This window comes from Prionailurus bengalensis, chromosome C1 (assembly GCF_016509475.1).
Source record: "Prionailurus bengalensis isolate Pbe53 chromosome C1, Fcat_Pben_1.1_paternal_pri, whole genome shotgun sequence".
Classification (NCBI taxonomy): Eukaryota; Metazoa; Chordata; class Mammalia; order Carnivora; family Felidae; genus Prionailurus; species Prionailurus bengalensis.
The window spans coordinates 34853633-34867275 of NC_057345.1; the positions used below are offsets into that span (position 1 = coordinate 34853633).

The 13643-nt window shown below is 44.4% G+C and overlaps 1 protein-coding gene across 11 annotated transcripts in view; it reads right to left on the reverse strand.

Moving 5' to 3' along the window:
- The window catches only part of ERI3 (ERI1 exoribonuclease family member 3), a 127942-nt gene that overhangs the window by 98867 nt on the left and 15432 nt on the right, over positions 1 to 13643 (reverse strand). The gene's annotated exons all lie outside the window — the stretch shown is intronic.

Genomic DNA, 13643 nt, shown 5'->3' on the forward strand with positions numbered 1-13643 from the left:
CTATGCTCGGGGCTCGGGGAGGGTGGGAGCCAGGAGCCCTAGGTTTGCTTCGCCAGCACAAGCTCTGTTCTCGCATGCAAACCTCGCTCTCTCCACTTTTGGTAAGTAACATGTGAAAAGGGAGGATAAACAGCAAGATAAAAGCCAAGCACACAGCTCTAACAGAGATCTCTGCTTTTACAGAGCTCTCCACGGGACCAGGGAGGTGATGTGATCTACTGAAGGTGACAAACATGGTAGGTGGTGGAGTGAGGATTCAAATCCAGACAGAGAACACCCCAAAGCATTTCCTGTCTCTCATCTGTAAGTGGCCTCCCATCCTCCCTTAACTGCTACAAACCACCAATGTCTCAGTTTTCTGTCTGTCCAGACCAAGGGTTTCCTGGAACACAGAACTTTCAGAGCTAAAACTGGAATAGCTAGTCACCCTACACTGTCCACAAGCTACCTGCACCACTAGGTTGTCCAAAGGTAGAGCATGATAGATTCAAAAAGCTGGTCTGCTGATGGTGGATGGGAACTAGCCACAACTTGACAACTCAAGACAGAAGCCTCAGAATTTGGATTTTTGAAAGTATCCATGGTTTCAAACCTACTGTATCCGCTGTCTCCCTCAATAAAATGACAACAGCAAACCTTTCTTTGTTTTTTTAAGGGGAGGGAAGACACATAAAAAGGAAGCACCAAGTAAATATTTGTCTCAGGACAAAACTGCAATAGTGGTTCAAATGAAATTTCACACCTACAGTCAGTAGATTACAAGAAATAAATGTGTAGGTTGCTTTCAGGGTATTCAAATTCCCTTCAACTAAAGTGTCCTCAGTGATAAGATTGTATTTGAAGATAGAACAACAACAGAAGGATTTTAAGCAGAAGGGACTTAGGTTGGACTGCTGGAATTTCTTGACAATGGGACAGAAGTTTTAATAGTGTAGTGTTCTTACAGACCTTTTTTTTTTTTTTTTTTTTTTTTTTCAAAGCACAAGTTCTCCTTTGCCTGAGCTGATGGTTCTATGGTCCTGTCTGAAATAAGGGAATCAGCAGATCATTTCTCATGGCTTCCTCCTCTCAACCTAGGAACTGGCATTCCTTCGATTTAGAAATGGTAACAACTAATCTATACCTTCCCTCTATCCTATGAAGAAAATTCCAGAATGTGCACAGAAAGGTTTGATAAATCCAAAAGCAACATCACACCATGAGGTAGAAAAAGCAGTATGTGGCAAAATCATGAGTTTTATGCAAATACTTCGTTTTGGGCTACAAATCCCATGCAAAGGCAGGCTTTCCTCCAAGGGATCAAGGTACCTCCTGGCCACAGGGAAGAGGAGAAGTTGAGAGGGGGAAGTGAGGGCTGCACTGGGCAACGAACAGGGCACGGTTTGCTTAACAGTTTCTCCCTTGGGGGGAAAAAAAAGACATTTTATGCACAAGGAGCTTATTTCTTAAACAAACACTCGTGGTTTTGATTTACACCACAGCCTGCTCCTAAATAATTTATGGCGGGTTAAATTTATTGCCGAGCCCTGGCTGGCTGCAAATTCGAATTGCCAAATAATTAGATTTTAGGGCAAAGCTTATAAATTACCCGTCGATTTGTCCGGACTTGTTTGTCAGTTGCTTTGTGCTTCGGGTCATCTTTGGCATTTGGCTGTTTGGGTTTTAATTGCTGATTTACACTTTGACAGATGAGAGCTGATGCTCGAAGTTTCAGGACAAGGAAGGGTAAAAAATCAGAGCTTTAAAAGGCTGATTTTTCACCTACATGTCCCTTTTCACTATCCCCATAGACCCCAAAGCAATTAAAATGTAGAAAAGAGGCTGAAAATAGACACTGCTATTCTTTATTGGGGGGGGGGGGGGGAGTGTGCAGAGTGATGTATAATTTGCTTTTATTGAAATCTGAATTAAGAAAAAAACCATAATACAATAAATTAAGACCAAAAGTTTTCAAAACTGCATCTTCATCCAGTAGTGTGCATCTCTGTGTCTACCTTATATGACTGTGGATCAGCCCCAGTTCAAGCATTTTTACATACTCAATTGTAAATAACTGCAGATATTAGTGGCCTCTGTGAAGCTGACCCTTTAGGGCAGCAAACGACCAAACGATTTCTTTGTAGCTACCTGTATACGTATTTGTCATAAAATTAATTGAAGCAAATCTTGGGGTTGTACGCAGGAGAGGCCCACCAGAGGCAGCACTAAGGGAAGTCATGGAAATGGAAAGTCTCAAGTCTAACTTACCATTCCAGTGGAGGAAAAAAAAAGTCTCTCTGGGTGATGCCTAAGCTCTACCTACTATGTTGATAGAGGGCCTAAAGGCTTTCTCTATCCTTCCCAAAGCAGGGCCTGCTTCCCAGCCACCCGCTATTCCCCAATACCTTGCAATGAAGCCATGAGTAAGAATACTACTAGTGCTAATTCTACTTGTAAGAGCTAACTCCTATAGCTATTACATGCCAGGCACTGTTCTAAGCACCTATATCTCATCCTCCCAACAGTCCTGAGACTGGTGCTAATATATATTTTTTCATAAATTTTTAAATGTTTGTTTATTTTTGAGAGAGTGAGAAAAAAGAGTATGAGTGGCAGAGGGGCAGAGAGGGAGAAAGAGAATCCACAGCAGGCTCTGCACCGACAGCAGAGAGCCCAATGCAGGGCTTGAACTCACAAACCCTGAGATCATGACCTGAGCCGCAATCAAGAGTGGCATGTTTAACCGATGGAGCCACCCAGGCACCCCAAGGTTGGTGCTATTAACCCCTTTTTGGCAACAGGGCAACTGAGGCATAAAAAGTACAACTAACTTGCCCAAGGCAAGTCATACCATTAGTAGGTGGTGGAGTCTAGGCTCAAATCCAGAGTCCAGCTCTGGATCATTCTATGCTCTGAACCATTATGCTATATTCTTATCAGAAGAACCTCTACCTTAGTTTCCCTCACTCTGGAGGTCCAGAGTACACATTATGAGACTTGGCCACATGCACCCAATGCTTATTCATTTAATCAACCAGTAAGGTGAGGGAAAGTCATGTAATGTACTCAGTATCACAAGATAAAATCAGAGGCTTGGTTAGACAAAGGACATTTTCCCAATCAGCACAAATACTGCACTAAAGATCCACTACCCTGGGATAACAGGTGATCAAGACAGGACCAGGCTGCCTCACCAGACAAAGGCTCTGGTAGGCAACTTGGGTAGGAGACCTGAGAAGCTGACTGGGCTTCAGGAGGACCCGCTCCTGAAGGGACTACTAGTCTCTCCACAGAAGACTGTATTTCCATGGGGTGCTTCACAGATTTCCTGTTCTCTGACCATTGCTGCTGGCCAGAAGCCAGGACAGGGAAACAGTTGTGCTGGCATGACAGATTTTTAAAATCACTGACCATGGAGCAAGCAATACACAGACTGACATCCTGCCTACGATGAACTGAATACTTTTCTCACACATTGGCTCATTTGATCCTATATCTCTGTAAGGCAGGCAGGAATCACTGTCTTATTTTACAGACAAAAAAGCTAGGGAGGTCAGTGGTTCTCAAAGCCTGTTCCCTCACAGGGAGCATCCCCTCACTTGGGAGTTTATTAGAAATGCAAATTCCTGGCCTCTGCCCCAGACTCTGGATCAGAAACCCTGAGGGTGGGGCCAGCAATCTGTGGCCAGCTTTCCAGGTGATTCTGATCACAATTCTGATTGCTAAAGTTTGAGAACCATTGGTTTAGACTAGAGCAGTGTTTCTCAGACTTCAAGTTATCCAAAACTCTTGTCAAATTACAGATTGTATTTAGTGCTGGATTAGGGCCTGATATTTCTAACAAGCATTTCTAACAAGCTCCTAGATGATGAGGATGCTGCTGGCTGTTAGACCACACTTTGAATAACAAAGATATAGTCTAGAACATTTATGAAACTACCTCCTGATCACAGATATACTGACCAAGTGAGAATCTGAGCCACAGGTGTCAGTTCCTTTCTCACATCAAACCCTTAGTTGGCCCACTTTCAAGCACCTGGGACAAGCCCTTTAGCTCTCCCAACCACTCCTGGTTCTTGCCATCAGAAACTTCATTCTCCTTGCTGCCACAATCCAGGGGGGAAAAATTGGCATGTCACATCCCAGAACTTTATTGAGGAAGTTGGCACCTCTCTGTTAGGGAACCAGCAGGAGGTCTTCTTTCATGACAATGCTTGCTCCCTTGACAAATATTGTCAAGATCGGGGCATCAGCTACCCACAGAGCACTCACACTATGCTCTCCAGAAAATTACCTTCCTTCTGTCCAAATGAATCAAAAAGCAGGACTGGATACTTCTCCTATGAAGACTTCTTGAGAAAGACCTAACTTTGGCCCACAGATCTGGAACAGGATCACAGTCAATTCTCACAAGATCCTGAGGCACCACGCTAAGGATTCCTTACCAACATCAACCAACTACCATGAACTTCCTTTTAAGGCCTACCCTGGCCTTGTTTCTCTAGTCACTTACCTTTCTAGTGAAAGTATACCTGATCAAAATGGCATGTTTCATATGCCATTCTTCAGTCCCTAGTTCCGCCATCCCCAACTAACTACCAATCCCTTCCAGTCTATTAGTTGGCCTTTCATTCAAATGCTACTAGCACCGGGGAAAACAAAACAAAACAAAACAAAAAACCTGTCAACAATGCAGACAGAGTCCCTGGACTCCATTTCCAAACACCACACTCTTAAGCCGTGGCTCTCAGTTCTATCACACTTTTGGAGAACAAGGTTCCAAGCTTTCTTTCCGGTTATCATCCAATTACCTAATCATTACTACCTACCTCCCTTAGGTAGGACCAAACAAGGATCAAAAAGATCCTACTGGCTCAGTTGGTTAAGCGTCCGACCTTGGCTCAGGTCATGATCTCACAGTTTGTGAGTTCGAGCCTTGAGTCAGGCTCTGTGCAGACCGCTTGCTCAGACCCTGGAGGCTGCTCCGGCTTTGGTCTCCCTTTCTCTCTGCCCCTCGCCCACTCACACTCTGTCTCTCTCAAAAATAAATAAACGTTAAAAAAAATTTTTTTTTAAAGATCCTACTTATATCACCACTACAGAACTCACCTTATCAGATCTCCTTAGTATAGATCTTCAGTTCAGAGCACCCCATTTACAACAATCATAGGTTCCATCTTTACCCTTGCCAAATCTCTTAGTACCACTGACTCCTAGGAGCCCACCAGTATCCAAATGAGCTACAAGCTACTTCAAAGCATGGTTCTCAAGCTCATTTCCCCCCAGCACATCTAAAAGCTACAACACATAATTTCTTCTCTCCATCCCTACCATCACTGCCTTAGTCTAACCTACTAACATCACTTTCAAATAACGCCTCCTAATCAGGTTCCCCACGTCCATTTTTAACCCCTTAGAACACTTTCACTCCATTCCCATGAACCCTGGCTTGCAACATCTGTTTCTTCTATTCCATTCAACAACACCTTCACACTTCCTCTTCTGGCTCACCAACTTTGCCTCCCAGCCTCACCGTGGACTTGGTATGCTCCTTTCCTTTCAGCAACATCAGCATCTCCACATAAGAACTTCTGCCAGCATTTAGACTTTGGACCAAACCTTGGCTAAAAGGGCCTCCCTAGGACTAGATACTCAGCACTGGATACCACAGCACTGGAACAGGTACTACCAGATACTACCACTGGATACTAGATACCACAGCACTGGAACAGAACTGCACTGCTCATGTAACAGATCTGTTTTGCTGCTCACAGACCAAGATCTCCCATTAGCCACTACATACAGGGATAGGACCAAAACAGCAACCTATTCCAAGGTACGTGTACATCAAATTAAAAGCTTTGCTGATGTTTGTCTCTCCCTCCAGAGTCTACTTACCTTCTTTCTGATTCTCTCAGCACCTAACAGGGCTTTGCCCGTGGCAGCACTCTAAACACACAAACCCTTCTCTGCCTGTTCCAGCCTGCTCACCCTTCTGCTGCAGACCTGCCAGGCTGGGGAGCTAGTGTCAATCTGGGAATACTCTTGTTTCAGGCTTTTAGGCTAAGACTCAATTTTCACAGCTAGAGCTCAAAACTCATCACATAAATGTATAGCTGTGGGGTTTTTTTAAGTATTGTGAACACCCAGGATAAGAGAATAAAAAATAGTTACCCCAATGGCATCTTAATCAAAATGATGCAGGATCCTTTTCCCCAACAAGACAAAGAGATGGAAAAGGCATCTCCTAATATCAGTTTCCTCATGTCAAACAACTGGGATCAGTCTACAAAGCAAGAAATGTAATCAATACTGGGGGAGAAGAAAAACAAGACAGGATGGAGGCAGGTAGAAGTGAAGCCTATGGACTTACCCTGGATTTCACATCTCCACTACCTGCTTTTTTTCTATGGCTGTGTATCTGTTGCTGCTGCTCAGAGGGAGAGCTCACCACCCCCTACAACCTTATGCCCTCCAGTCACCTCTGCTCTAGCACATCTTCTCTTGTCACCCAGGTCTATTTCTTCATTAATCCTTCCATCTCATCCCTCAATGTTAGTCAGCCAGCTCTTTATCTGTTTGAAGGGTCTAAACCTCCATGGTCTATGGAAGGTGGGTCTTCCCAAGGGATGTCTAGCAGATCCAAATCCAAACTGCCAATACTTTTGGAGGTCAGAGGGAGGTGCCATGTCATTCTCCAGCCCTTGCTTCCCCCAAAAGGCCAAGCAGCCCAACCCTGTGCTACCTTCAATAGCAGTTGGATTAGCTTCCCCTGACAATGATTCAGGGCCTCAGCTTACATATTTTTTTTCTCTCAGTTTACATATTTTTATGCTGACCCTTACCTTTTGGCCCATACTTTATTGGCTAAAATTCTCTCAAACCTCTTCTGGCCTTTACACTGTCACAACATCCCAATAAGACCTGCTAGCTTGAATGTGAGAAGCACCATATAACCAACACAGATAATCCTACTAACCAAACAGTGAAATATTTGCCATGTACAAAGTCTTCATTCTCCCTCTTCCTCATCTTCAGCACTCCCACACACGACCCTGCAATCCAGGTCAGTTTTTCAGACTTAGGCCAATTCATCGTGGCTTACTCTGTGAGCACCTTCTTTCATTCCTGCTGCAAAAGTTCTGAGAGGCCACAGGCCGACTTGGCCTCTTAAATCTCCTAAATTTCTCTTAACATGAAGCCCATGTGACCTCTCCTCCACATTGTGAGCAGGGTTGATCATTCTTTGAGTCCCCACTGCACCAAGTACTTACCTACGTGATGTAATCAAACACTTAACAGTGGTTACATGTAGGTTTACCCTCCTAGACTATGAGCTCCTTGAGGGTAGGAATCATTTCTTACTTGTTTCTATGTCCCCAGCATCTAATACAGAGCTTGAAGTTACTAACCCAAGAGTAAAGAGAGGCCTTTGCATTGCCTCTAAGGTAGTTACAGAGAATAAGGTCCTCCCCATTCCTTTGCTTACTTGATTAAAGGGCAGCTCAGTGTCACTGTTCATTTACAGTCCCTGATTTCATTCATCATTTATCAATGGCTCTATTCTTTAGAACTCTTCCCCACCACCAACCTTAGCCCAGTGTCTAACAAAATCTGCATTCCAACAGCTGTGTCAGCCCTGGGGAGGCCACCAGGATAATAAGAGGCTAGGGGGAGGTTTCTTGATTTGTACTAAATTATGTGGTGATTTTGTTACCAATGACCCAATGCTCCCCAAGGAAAGTTCCTGGTCCCACCCCCAGGCAACTCCATAGCCCTAACTACACACCACAGCAGCTTGAAGGTATAAACCCTGAGGAAGATAGAGAAGCAGTCTGAATAGAGCAAATAAACCCACTTCGATCTGTACCTCTGCTATGCCAAACACATAAGGCAGCAGCACCATGCATCAGTGCTCCACTCCCTGGGATGTATATTTTACTTCTACATTGCTATGTCTGCTCCAAATAAAGAAGGGCCCCTTCAGCTCTCACGTGAAGTTACAACAGGGCCAAAACCTGAACACAGCAAATGCTTGTTCCCATTCGGGGAGTGGTTGTGAGGAGCTACAGTGACAGTCAAAGAAAAGGGATAGCGGGGAGGTGGGGGGGGGTCCCTATGAGGGACCACCAGGAAACAGCAGCCCGTGAACGGGGGGGGGGGGGGGGGGGGGGGGGGGGCTTTTGGAGATGGAGGGGGAAGCACCATTTTTATGGAGGCAGCAACAAAAGGGACAAAAGGGCCTAGTGGGCTGTCCCATTCCTACCACCATCACTGGCCACCAATAGAGGAATTCATTTATGGTGACCCTGGAAGAAGGGCGTGTTAAAGCAGAGATATAAGTAAAAAGAAAGGCAATAATTGGTCTGATGGGCAAGGGAAAAATTATACCAGGAGTCGGGAGCCTGTGCAAGAACACTTACAGCTCACACAGTCGTCATAACTCAGCCCCCTCAAGCATTTTGTGCTCTGCTTATGGTGTTAACTTTAATGTCTTAACATATAACACCATCCGCACTAACACAAAATACTACACACGCCAGATGAGGCTGAGTTATAGTTGCTGTGGGAAGCATAACTTTGAATTTCCTGATTTTGGTGCATTTAATCTCAACCATAATGTTACATTAACGTCGGTTTTGCATTTCATTTCCCAGTTTAGAAGAATAGCGTCAGCGCCTTTGCCTGTCTGTACAGAAAAAAATGCAGGCTGACTTGGGGCCACAGGCAGATGGACCACAACCCAACAACCGGACCCTCGCAATAAAAACCCTGGCCAGACCCCTCCTACTTAGAGGGGCTGTGACTAGGACAAGTGAATGGGGAGGGAAGAGTGGGTTCTTTCTCTAGGGAACTGCCTTTCTGTCCACTTGGGAGTGTACAGGAACCAAGGTAGCACACGGTAAGAGCGGTGTCCATGTGTGCACACTGGATGGGGGAGGGGGTAGGTGGTAGGGGGATTCTGCCTTTCAGCCCTAAATAAAGAAGAAGGGAATCGATATAGTTTGATTTGTAGGGATCTTAACCAATTTCCTGTAAAGTTTTCCAAAATGTCTCTCTCACAAAGGACTAATAATGATGTACCAGCTCTAAGACATACTGAAATCCTCCAAATGCCTCTCTTCTATATTATTCCTTCTCCTGTCACTATGAAACTTCCCCCACCCTCCCCTCCCCAAATAACCCAGCATCTGGACAATTTTCTATAAAAAAGAAACTCCTTTACTCATGGTTCTAACTCAAAATGCAGATGGAGTTTCTTCAAGGTTTCCTAAAAAAAAAAAAAAAAAAAAAAAAAGCCCCTGTGGACAAAGACCAAACACTAGAAAACCTCAACCCCAAAGGTCATTTTTCTCCCAAGTTATGGGCACTTGAATACAGATGAGAAGGAAAACAGTCGGCAGGGCTGCTGCAGATTAGTGAGAAAAAAGACTACACCCCAGAACCTGATGCCCAGCCAGAGGGCACTCAGGGAGGCAGGGCAGGCAGCAGCTAGCACATGGCTCCCCAGATAAGGAGAGCTGGGCTACCTTCTCCTTGGCCATCCGGATAGCTGAGGGTTACTTCTTTTCTCCTTGTGCTGTGGCCTATACCTCATTGTCCTCACTTACATTTGCTTTTGTTCCTTTCTAAATACTAAGGTGGTGAAAGAACCTGCCCCCAGGTTAAAGATGGACAATTAAAGATCCCACCAAAGCTTTCAGGCTGCTTCCTGGGCCTTAGGGTCACAACCACCATTATTCCATGCACATCCACACCAAAATGAGCAACACGAACTCCTGCTAGCCAGGACAAAGGAGTCAGGATTCTCCTAAACCAGATAAAAACCTACTTCCCTATCAGGAAATGATTCCTAAAGCAAGAAAGGAATTGTATTTCTCAAATTGAGAGTCTCTAAAGCAACTTAAACCATCTAAATTAACATTTAAGTGAAAAAATGTTTTCAAATGTAAAAGTCTCATATTCAGCCAATATCTATCATGTTAATCTGAATCAAAACGTAAAACAAAGAGTGCAAAAACCAGAAAGTGAAGCCTTTTACGGGCAAACAGACCACTCCAGTTTCACCTAGCTGAACAAAGTGCAAGAATAAACAGCAAAAGTGATGATAAATGGAAAATACCAGATGTTTTACCATGTTTATAACCAATACTGTTACTCACCCAAGTATAACAGAGCTTACACTTGGTAGTTTCCACAACGCCATTCCTTTAGGACAGTCCCAATAAGCTGATTCAGGGACTTCTGAAGATCAGAGACAGATCAGAAAAATGAACCCCATGCCAAGCATCCAGAAAGATCCTGGCCCCAAACTTGTTTCTGCCTCTTCCACCCCCAAGGGGTAATGGCACACTCCCATAAGGATCAGAAATGTACAATGCAGAGGACTCGAGTATTTGAAAGCAACTGGGAGCTAGGCAGGAGAGCTGGGATGATCTGATTCAGTCCCAAGCCCATCCCCAGGAGGCATGCAGCCCTTGCCCATAAAGTGTCTCTGCCAAGTGGGTAGCCCATTCTGAAAGAACACTAGGGAGGGCTGATTCAACTTGCAGCCCATCTTCTAGTCCTTTTCCTGTCTCTTGTTAAGAGTTCATTTTCGGGGCACCTGGGTGGCGCAGTCGGTTAAGCATCCGACTTCGGCTCAGGTCACGATCTCACGGTCGTGAGTTTGAGCCCCGCGTCGGGCTCTGGGCTGATGGCTCAGAGCCTGGAGCCTGTTTCCGATTCTGTGTCTCCCTCTCTCTCTGCCCCTCCCCCGTTCATGCTCTGTCTCTCTGTCCCAAAAATAAATAAACGTTGAAAAAAAAAAAAAGAGTTCATTTTCATTCTCATCCAAAATCTCAATCTTTCCGGTTTCCATTTAAATTCATTTCTTTTTGGGGGCGCCTGGGTGGCTCAGTTGGTTGAGCAACCAACTCTTGATTTCCGCTTGGGCTGTGATCTTGCAGTCTGTGGGATCAAGCCTTGCATTGTGCTGGGTCCGTTCAGCGCTGACAGAGTGGAGTCTACTTGGAATTCTCTCTCTCCCTCTCTCTCTATCCCTCCCCAACTCGTGCTTGCTCGCTCTCTTTCTCTCTCAAAATAAATGCATAAACATTAAAAAACAAACAAAAAATAAATAAATACATTTCTTTTTTTTAATCCTTATTAAAATGAGGAGCAAGTTATTATACTCCTTGGAACAACTACTTCCCATATGATGAATTTATTTAGTCTGGACAAGAAATCAGTCACCAAAACCATATTCTATTTCTTTTCTAAGTCCTATTTTTGTGCCCCTAATGATTTGTTTTCCCTCTTATCCTGAGCTTTTCCAATTTCTCCACTGCCCCTGCTGACTGAAAGACCTAAACAGCCCAGGGGCTCTAATGATGACCTCAGTAGAAGGATGACCAGGGGAAGGATGCTGTCCTATGTAGGACTGTCACCTTCTCCACTGCATCTTCTAAAATTTCCCTGAATCCTATCAGGATCCTGCTACCTGCAAACTTTATAGAAGATTTTTTTTTAAGAGACAGAGAGGCTCTAAGCTGCCACAAACAACAAGTTTCAAATCACTCTTGAACTACCCATTCCTTTCCTGAAAATGGTCCAATGGGTAGTCCAACAGAGCTGCCTGGCCCCAAACTCACCTTCCTACCTGTTGATCACAGCATTGTGGAGGCTTAATGAAGTAGAGATGCATTACATTTATCACTTACCCCAGATCCACTCAAATCCATCACTATGTCACAGCAAGAAGTTAGATTGATCTGACAGGATTTGCTCTTCTTCGCAAACCCATGTAAGTTATTACTCAGTACCCTATGCTCTTCTAGCTGTTTGCTGATTGATTATCTGACGATCAGGTCAAGTATCTTCTCTGGAATCACAGTAAACTAACGGGTCTATAATTTCCAAGATCATTCGTATTCCCCTTTTAAAGATAAGCAAGACAGCAAATGCTTCTCTCTGAATTCTCTAAAGCAACAGCTAATGCTTTCTAATAATGAACCAGGGCAGCCAATTCTTTAAGTGCCCTTGGAATCACATCATCAGGGTTCATTGATTCTGGAGATAATCTTTAATCAGGCCCAGGTCCTGGTAAACGGCATGGAGTCCTACCTCAGCCTAGGTCAGAAAGGCTGTGGTGCCTAAGTCTGGGTGGGAAGTTGGTGATACGTGGGATTTAAATCTGTATTGCATTATATCTTCAGCATTGCAATAAATAAATAAGTAGAACAATGCCCTTGAAAGAGAAAATGAAAGGTGATACTGACAGACCAAATTCAGGCATAAATCAGGCTTCACCTTGAGCAACACTGACAGGACCCTCTGTAGGACAAGAGAACAGAGCTACATAATTATCTGGGCTTATAATCTAACTGAAAAATGCAGAAATAAACACACATAGGCATGTGCCAGAAAGCAGAACGCAGAAAAAGCCATAAAGGAAGTGCCAAGTGATCATGAGAGTTCAGAAAAGGGATGAATCATACGCAATACGGATGTCTTGGATTTTGGACCCCCATCCCATTAGGGCTTACTCAGTAATTGGAATGTACATCAGTAAGGGAAATAATACAGTATGTTAGGATACGGATCCCTGATTCCTAACCCGAGAGAACGTATGTAACCCAAATTCCCACCCCATCACCCAGGCACACCCACCACAGAATCTCCAATAGTTTGGGGGGCAGAAAAGACTCTACAGCATGGGCAGGAGCAAGACGCTAAAAAAGTTAAGGGTGGCTCAGGTAGCACCCAAACCACATTCCTTCCCTTTTATACAAAGGTCTTTCCCTCGGGACATTCTCCTCATCCTGCTCCTGTCTTCCCAAGCCTCCACAGGCCTGATTCCGATACTCCCAAAGACAGACCACTACTTGACAGTAGAACAGGAAAGAGGAGAGAGAGAGAGGAAGGTAAAAGTGTGGTGGCATCTGCTTTATGGAAAATAATCTACTATTCTAAAGATAGAACCTCTTGATGGGAAAAAAATCAACCATGAGAAATGAACCCAGTATCTCTGAATGGACCCCACTCCTCCAGTCTCCCAAGTGCCTGATGTTACAGTCCCCTTTTCTCCCTCCACCCTACCACTGAAAGCTTTTCCCAGACTAACATGTCTACACATCCCAAAATTACTCACCTAATAGCCCAGCCCCACAGGGAAGAGTTACAGTCCTAGAGCTGGGCATACTCAAGGTTCCCACACTACAATCAACTGTCACATCAGCTCCCAATCATTCCCCAAAAACAAACAGCAAGCACAGGTACCTCTCTGCTGCTAAACCAAGCTTCCTAGTAGCACTACCTTAAAAGTTTGTAAAAAGTTTCTGAACACAGTTGATGACTAAGAAAAAAAAAGGAAGCAAAGAAATTTTCCTAACAGACCAACAGTTGTACTTCTTCAGGTTATCTAATGCTGCAAAACACATCATCCCCAAACTCATTGGTTCAAAACATCACTAATCATTTCTTATCTCTCACAGTTTCTGCAAACCAAGAATTCAGGAATGGCTCAGCTGACCAGCCTGGCCCAGGGTCTCTCCTGAGGTTGAAGTCAGATGTCCACTGGGGCTGGTGGATTCACTTCCAAGACAGCACCAAGACACACGACTGGCAAGCTGGTACTGGTTTTTAGCTAAGAACCTCAGTTCCTGTACACCCATGCCTCTCCA